A 9,009-nucleotide genomic window follows, 5' to 3' on the forward strand; every position below is an offset into this window, starting at 1 on the left:
AGCCCAATAAATCTAATTCATTTAGGTTATTAGTAATAATTAAATTTGAATTAATCTTATCAAATAAAAAATTCAAAATAAAGAAAAAATGATCTAACCATGTGCTAGCAAGGTTATCCTAAACCCAATAGGATTTCTCTAAACCTAATTGAGATTTTCATAAGCCCATTACTTATTCCAGATCTAATTTCTTTATTGTGTAACGCCATAGGTTCAACTCTATCTGGTAGTAAGATATACAATGATCTCTGTCAAGTATCATTGAAACTGTTTTCAATAAGTCGGAATAATTCTACTCTAACTCATCAAGGATTGCGATCTTGAGCAACCTTAGTGAGCTCTCACAATCTATCAGTGACACCTAGCAGTATGTAGTGGCAATCCATTAGTACCGAAAAAGAACCTCAAGGTATAGTTTACATATGATTCAGTCCCTCTATCGTGAGTCCTGACAAGTGACAGGTAATGGATAAAATCGTCAAACCTCATCATTAAGTCATATTGATAGATTCGATCAGTTCAAATCCAATTATGATCCTTATGAATTTTTTTTTCATCAATCACACTGCAGTGGCTACAGACTCTCGAACTTAGCCTCTCAAATCTCATAGGACTATTGCTCTCTATTAAGATTGATAGATTCTATCTTGATGCATACTCTACTCCTACAGTGGACCAACTGTCGCCAACATCCACTACAAGGACTTATTGAGACATATTTATGTGTCGATCAAACTTCAGCAGCCTCACTGCGGCAGTCATACCATCGCAGATCAAAAGACCATTTACATAACTACAGTATCGAGATAATCACTGATAATCGAGTAGAAATTTAAGTGATCTCTCGTATGATCACGCTCAGTATTAGTTGTTCTCTAACAACTATCCACATTTATCGCTTAGTGTCTTATAATATAAACTAGAGACTCATCTACTCTAAAAGAAATGATATGTGTGTCGGTCTATTTGGATCAATCACCATCCTCATGATGATACTATGATTGAAAGTATTTAGAAATTAAATACATGTCTCTAATTTTCAACACTTTGAGAATATGTATCGAAATGTTAATTCCATGGATGATTCAAGGACATATCACACTTGAATAAAAAATAAATTTGTCCTTTTATTGATCAAATTAATGTATTATGTATAAAATTGTGTCCTAGCTATATTATAATATGTCAGCCATATTGACTTCTAGAGCATACATCTAACAATATCCATCTTTGATTTATTATCTCAAAACTCCTAGATATCGAGGCTTTAGTAAATAGGTTGGTCAGGTTCTCCATTTTGTCGATCTTCTAAAGTTCGACATCATTTCAATAGATTTTTTGAATAAGATGGTAGCGATGCAAAATGCTTGATAAACTAATGAAACTTCGGTTCCTTGGTATAAGCTATGGCTCCGGTGTTGTATAATACAATAGGACCATCATAGGAGGGTACCATTCCTAGCTTACTAATAAACCTGTATAATCACATAGCTTCCTTGCAAGCATCGAATGCTGCAATGTATTCTGCCTCACAAATTGAATTGGCTATATCTTTCTGCTTGGAACTTTTCTAGCAGATTGCTCCATTATTTAGGGTAAAGATGCATTCTGATATATTTTTGCTATTATTATATCCAACTAAAAATTTGAGTCATATTCTTATAAATTTTAAGTCAGATTCTCCATAACCAAGTCATTGACCCTCGATATTTCTTAAATATTTAAGGATGACCTTCCAGTGATTCTTGATAAGCACTTAATTTAAGTCATTTAAAGTAAAAAATTATATTTAATTTATTTTATTTATTAAAAATTTGATACTTCCTTTTATGTTTTACAGAAAAGATGATCGTCGATACAAAGAGTCTGATTCGCAGATAAAAAAGACTCAAGTTTGAAGAAAATTGGACTTAAAATAAAATTAAAATAAAAGAAGGATGTATACGGTATTATAGAAAATGAAGATACTATGCAAGGAACCCAAAAAGGATATAGGTTCATTTTAAAGAAACAAAAGTTTCTTTTTATAATTTTCTAATAAAAAGGAGCGTAAGTGGTTTCCTAATAGCTAACGGGTCCATGAAAGAAGATTGTGGGCATGCGGCATTGCGGGTGCGTAGCATGGCAGATTCATGGGGAGTTTGTGCTGGCGGACACAGTGGCGAACAGACAGACGCTCATGATAGCAGATGGATCTGAAAATTAAAGAAAAAAATATAATACTTGGAAATACTTCAAGAGGAAGAATTTGTATTTTCTTTATCTGCTTGTGATCTTTCCATCTCATCCATCCATCTTTTAGTCCTTAGTATTTTCTTTAGTCCCACATCTGAAAACCATGTAAAACTCCTCCCTCCTATCACCTATAAAAAGGCTCTTGTACTCCCATTTGAGGAGATCCCAGAAATTCTTCTAGAGCCTTGCATAAAGGAAGAAAAAGGGACTACTCCATGAGCAGCTAGGCTAGCAGTCTCGAGAGTGGAGAAAAAATTTTGTAACAACACAGAGTGGGTTTATTATTCTAAACTTTCTTGTATTTCTTTATATACAATAAAGATTATGCTTTTTATTTAAATCATCATGAGTTCTTTATTTGCTCTCTTTCATATCTTTTATTTATGCTTTCCTATTAGATTAATATTAGGAACAACTTTTACTTTCCGAAGACGCACCGTGATCTACGGGTACGGAGCGTGCCGAGGAAAGAATAGTTGTTTACCTAGTACTTTTCAGAGATATCCCGTGATCTACGATACGGGTGTGCCGAGAAAGATAGATATTTTTTTAAGATTAATCGCATCTATTTAATTAAAAAAAAAGAGATACAACTCTACTAGTGCAAAATTAATTCAAAACTCCCGAGCTCTTTATTTTCTAATTACATCAATTTTAAGATAATTTATTTTTTAAATCAAAACAATGCTTCTTTCTTTTATTTTGCAATCTCAACTTAGCCCAAGATCCCTGAGATACATCTCGACTCATCCTACCTACGTAGTGAGTAGAGTTATTTTTGGTGCTATCAACGACTACGCATCAAATTTTGACGCTGTTGCCGGGATCTTGGCATGGTTGAATTAAAAAAAAAAAACCACTGACATTTCATAACACTTAACTAAAATAGCGTAATCTCAAATATAAAAATCTCTAACTTGATTGGACATCTTGTTTCTTTGCATTGCATCTCCATAATTAACTTTAAGGGCGCAACCCATTAACTAAGATAAGGTGGGATTTGATCACCCTTCTTTGGCCCACAAATCACTCCCTTGCATTTGCATAACCTAGACCTTAATCTAAAATTAATTAGACGTTGACCCCTAAGGATTTGAGCTCATTAGGATAAGTGACCCTGAGAGTTGAACCAGATTAGACTTGGTCAGCTAGCTGGTGTCTAGGCAAGTGGTTTGCGGGATGACTGGGCCCGAAGGAAGGTGGTTTTTAATTGGTTCCGTTCGCTACCTGCCAATTTAATTGGTGTCTAAGGAAAGCAACGGGGGACTCCCACCGACCTTACACTTATCTGGCCAGTTGGTTGGTCAAGCTCCGACTTGGAGGGCTTGAAGGCTAACTACAGTTAGGAGCTGTCTAGAACTAGGATAACTTTAGGATAGAGAGTCCACTGCGTGCTAACTTGATTGTAATTAAAATCTAACCACAACTAATTCTTCTATTAGTTTTAGACTTCTTAGGATCTCTTCTTTAGAACTCTTTTCTTCTTCTCCTCTCCTCTTAATAAAAAAAAAAAATAATCCTTAACAGACTAGGATAGTCCTACATAGACCTTTTAGTTGCATGTTAGGTCGACGATCACTAAAACCCGACTTGCAACCATTAGATGAAGAATTAGAAAAGACTCTTAGGACTATCCAAGTTAGAAACATGGCTGCACCTGGTGAGGCTAATCCTCCACGCTCATTGAGAGAATATTTCACTCCATCCTCGTATACCTACTCTCCATGCATTCAAGCACCTCCAGTAGAAGCTACCCAATATGAGATTAAGTCTAGCATTATTCAAATGTTGCCATCATTCTATGGACTTAGTAACGAGGACCCATACAAACACTTGGATGAATTTTTGAAATTTGTTCCACAGTAAAAATCCAAAACTTCTCGATGATGCCTTAGGTTGAAACTGTTCCCTTTCTCACTTAAGGACAAAGCCAAGCATTGGTTAAACTCCTTAGACTCTATAACCATTTCAACTTGGATCATCTTCAGAGAGAATTTCTCAAGAAATACTTTCAATTGGAAAAACAAATCAAATTAGAAAAGCTATCACTAGTTTTTCCCAATTGGAGGGTGAACTTTTTCATGAGATATGGAAAGGTTAAGGGACCTCATTCGTAAATGTCCACACCATGCTGTCCCTAAATGGCAACTTTGTCAGTATTTTTATGATGGTCTATCAGAGAAACACCGACAAATGGTTGATGCATCATGTGGTGGGACATTCATGCTAAAGAGTGAGGATGAAGCCTGGCAGCTCTTTGAAACACTTAGTGAGAATTCCTACATCATATGTCTGCCACCTCTAGAGAACAACCCATGCTTCAACAAAAAAGAAGTGGAATTTATCAGATTGGAAACGTCATAGATATCCACAGTAAGGTAGATGAACTGTCCAAAAATTAGACCGTCTTCTAAATACTGGACAATCCCCGATTCCACCTAACCCAATCCAAGAAGTTTGTGCATTGTGTGCAAGTCCGAACCATTTTGTTAGTGAATGCCCAGCCGCACCTCAATTTTTGAGTTTGTGCACGAGCAGGTTCAGCAAGCTCAAGTCCAACAAGCTCGCAGACAGGAAATGATCCATATTCGAACACTTATAACCTGCTGGAGAAACCATCCAAATTTTTCTGGAGACCACAACCAGTGGTTGGCCCTGCCCACCTCGACCTCAATATCAGGACCCAACATATAGGCATGGACCATACCATCAATTTCAAAATGCTCCTCAACCGTCTACTACTGGTCACAGCTCAGCTTTTGAGGAAAAAGTTCTGAAAGCACTAGAACGATTAGAAGTCAACACTCAGACCCTTAACTCCCACACACAATCCATTGCTAAGCTAGAGACCCAAATAGGTCAACTAGCGACTGCATTAGTAGGAGGGAAGGAGAAAAATTACCTAGCCAACCCGAGAGCAACCCAAGAGGGCAATTTTGATTGAGAGCTCTAATACCCCAGAAGCTTTTTCTGAACACGCCAAATCAATCATGACTCTGAGAAGTGGGAAGGTCATTGAACACACTAGTAAAACCAATGAGACCGATCCTAAACCTCTAACCGAAGCCAAATCACCCAAGAACAAGGAGGACCTTAAAATAGAGAATGAACCAACTGCACCAGAATCATCTTACTTGCCTAAAGCCCTATTTTGGATGCCCTGAAAGCCCCTATTCCTGCAGATAAGAAGGGAGGAAGACTCGACGAGATATTGGAATTGTTTAAGCAAGTCCAAATTAATCTTCTCCTTCTAGACGCAATCAAACAGGTCCCTGCTTATGCCAAATTTTTGAAGGATTTGTGCACCCAAAAATAAATCTAGATCACAAATCCAAAGAAAGTACATCTCACTGAACAGCTAGTTCTGTCTTCCAGCATGCCACTCCTCCAAAGCTTAAGGACCCAGGAGTCCCCATCATTTCCTGTGTTATAGGAGATTATCACATTGAAAAAGCTCTTTGGACTTAGGGCAAGTGTGAATCTTTTACCTAGTTCGGTGTATGAACTTTTTGGATTCGGAGAACTGAAACCCACATCAGTCACACTGCAATTAGCAGACAGATAATTAAGAAACCACGTGGAATGCTTGAGGATGTCTTGGTCAAGGTAGATGAGTTTTACTTTCCAGTTGATTTTCTGATTCTCGACATGGAACTAAGTGGCAACCTAAGATAAATTTCCATTATCTTAGGACGACCCTTCCTAGCTATGGCAAATGCATGCATTAATTGTAGGACAGGAGTCATAGACGTATCGTTTGAGAATAAGAAACTGAGACTGAATGTGTTTAGTGCTTCCCAAGGACCATCAATGGATAGTTGCTTCGAATAGATACACTAGAAGATATTATAGAAGATGCAACACCCACAATTCTAGCACCAGACCCCTTAAATACTTGCTTGGCTCACTTTGGAGTGTATGACTTTGAGGGATATATGAAAGAAGTTAACACCTTGTTGGATACACCACACGATAAAACCACTCCTCCATGGACAATCAAGTATGAGCCATTGCCCACATTAGCCAGTACACCAATAGTCCCATCTTTAGAATCACCACCTACGTTAGAATTGAAACCCCTTCCTGCTACGCTCAAGTATGTATTTCTAGGACCCAATGACACCCTCCCGGCAATCATTGCATCAGACTTGACCCCTAATCAGGAAGCATAATTGGTTGGTATTCTGAAGGAACACAAAGAGGCTATCGGTTGGTCCATTATCGATTTAAAAGGAATTGACCCCTCCATTTGCATGCACCATATTCATTTTGAGGCAAATGCCAAACCCCATCGAGATATGCAGAGGAGATTGAACCCAAACATGCGTGAAGTAGTAAAGAAAGAGGTGGTAAAGTGGTTAGATGCTGGAATCATCTACCCCATATCTGATAGTAAATGGGTCAGTCCCACTCAAGTAGTACCTAAGAAATTAGGTATTACTGTGGTTGAGAATGAAGAAGGTGAACTGCTTCCCACTCGCATATCATCTGGATGGTGAGTATGCATAGATTATAGAAAACTAAATGCCGTTACTAGGAAGGACCATTTTCCATTGCCCTTCATCGACCAAATCTTAGAACGGTTAGCAGGACAAAGTTTCTTCTATTTTCTTGATGGTTATTCAGGGTACAATCAAGTATCTGTATTTTCGGATGACCAAGAAAAGACTACCTTCATCTGCCCCTATGGCACTTTCGCTTTTCGGCGTATGCCATTCGGGCTCTGCAATGCACCTGCTACATTTCAACAGTGCATACTGGCTATTTTTTCAGATATGGTGGACAAATATCTTGAAGTTATTATGGATGATTTTTCTGTATTTAGAACCACCTTTGAGGATTGTCTCCATAATCTTTCCAAAGTTCTTAAACGGTGTATGGAGACAAATCTCGTCCTAAGTTGGGAAAAGAGCCATTTCATGGTGCAGAAAGGAATTGTATTAGGACATATTATTTCTGAAAGAGGGATCGAGGTAGATAAAGCCAAAGTTGAGGTCATTTCAAAACTACCACCCCCTACTTCGGTCCAACAAATACGATCCTTCTTAGGTCATGCCGGATTTTATAGACGCTTCATCAAAGACTTTAACAAGATTTCAAGACCCCTGTGCAATCTGTTGGCCAAGGATACACCATTTGTCTTTGATGAAGACTGTTTGAAAGTATTCAACACATTACGAACAGTCCTAACAACAGCACCCATAATAAAATCCCCTAACTGGTCCATTCCATTTGAGATTATGTGTGATGCCTCTGACTTTGCAATTGGTGCCGTCTTAGGCCAAAAAATCAATAAGGAGCCACATGTGATCTATTATGCTAGCAAGACTCTTTCGATGCCCAATTAAACTACACCACAACAGAAAAAGAGCTACTAGTAGTAGTGTTCGCCCTTGAAAAATTTTGCTCATATCTGTTAGGATCTAAGGTTCTAGTTTACTCTGATCATGCGGCTCTGAAATATCTCCTCTCAAAGAAAGATACTAAACCGTATTTGATCAGATGGATCCTTCTTTTAAAGAATTTGATCTGAAAATTTGAGACAAGAAGGGTTTTGAGAATGTGGTAGCTGATCACATCTCCAGGATCTTAGTTGAACACACGATAGGCATAGATGAGGTCAAAGAGAAATTTTCTGACGAACAACTTTTGCAGTCTCCTCTAGCCGTCCTCCATGGTTTGCCCATTTTGTCAATTACTTGTCAACAGGACAAGTACCTTCTCACTGGATAAAATAAGAAAAGAATCGATTTTTCTCATAAATTAAACATTATTTTGAGAGGAACCTGAACTATTCAAATACTGTCCTGACCAAGTTATTCACCGTTGTGTCTCTGAGAGTGAATTCCAAAGCATTCTCACTTTTTGTCATTCTTCGACATGTGGGGGATATTTTAGTGGAAGAAAAACTGCAGCAAAAGTACTACAGAGTGGGTTTTATTGGCCAATGCTTTTCAAGGATGCGCATGAATTTGGCCGAAGTTGTCTGCAATGTCAGCAAACAGAAAATTTATCCAAAAAGGATATGATGCTGCTGACCCCCATTTTAGTAGTAGAAATCTTTGATGTTTGGGGGATTGATTTCATGGACCTTTTCCAGCCTCATTTGGATCGAATATATTCTGGTGGCAGTTGATTACATGTCAAAATGGGTGGAGGCAATAGCTACACAGACTAATGATAATAAAGTTGTAACTAGTTTTATCCAACGAAACATCATTAGTCGATTTGGCTTCCCAAGGGTGATCATTAGTGATGGAGGACTTATTTTACGAATAAATATTTTGAAGCACTTATGAAAAAATATAATATTACATACAAAGTGGCACACCATATCACCTCCAAACTAATGGTCAGGTAGAGGTGTCAAATAGGGAGATTAAACATATCCTAGAAAAGACAGTTAGGCTTGATAGAAAGGATTGGTCTCTTCACTTAGATGATGCATTATGGGCTTACCGTACAGCTTTTAAAACTCTTATCGGTATGTCACCCTACCGATTAGTTTATGGCAAAGCTTGCCATCTGCCGGTTGAATTAGAACATCGTGCACTCTGGGCCATATGAATGTTTAATTTTAACATAAAGAATGCAGGTTCTAATCGAAGGATGCAAATCAATGAACTGGAAGAACTTCGCAAAGATGCATATGAGAGTTCACGAATTTACAAGGCTCGAACCAAAGTATTTCATGATAAATATATCTTAGAAAATCATTTGAGCTAAATCAAAAGGTATGGCTTTTCAATTCCAGGTTACGCCTTTTTCCTGATA

Source organism: Elaeis guineensis, chromosome 5, assembly GCF_000442705.2.
Source record: "Elaeis guineensis isolate ETL-2024a chromosome 5, EG11, whole genome shotgun sequence".
Classification (NCBI taxonomy): Eukaryota; Viridiplantae; Streptophyta; class Magnoliopsida; order Arecales; family Arecaceae; genus Elaeis; species Elaeis guineensis.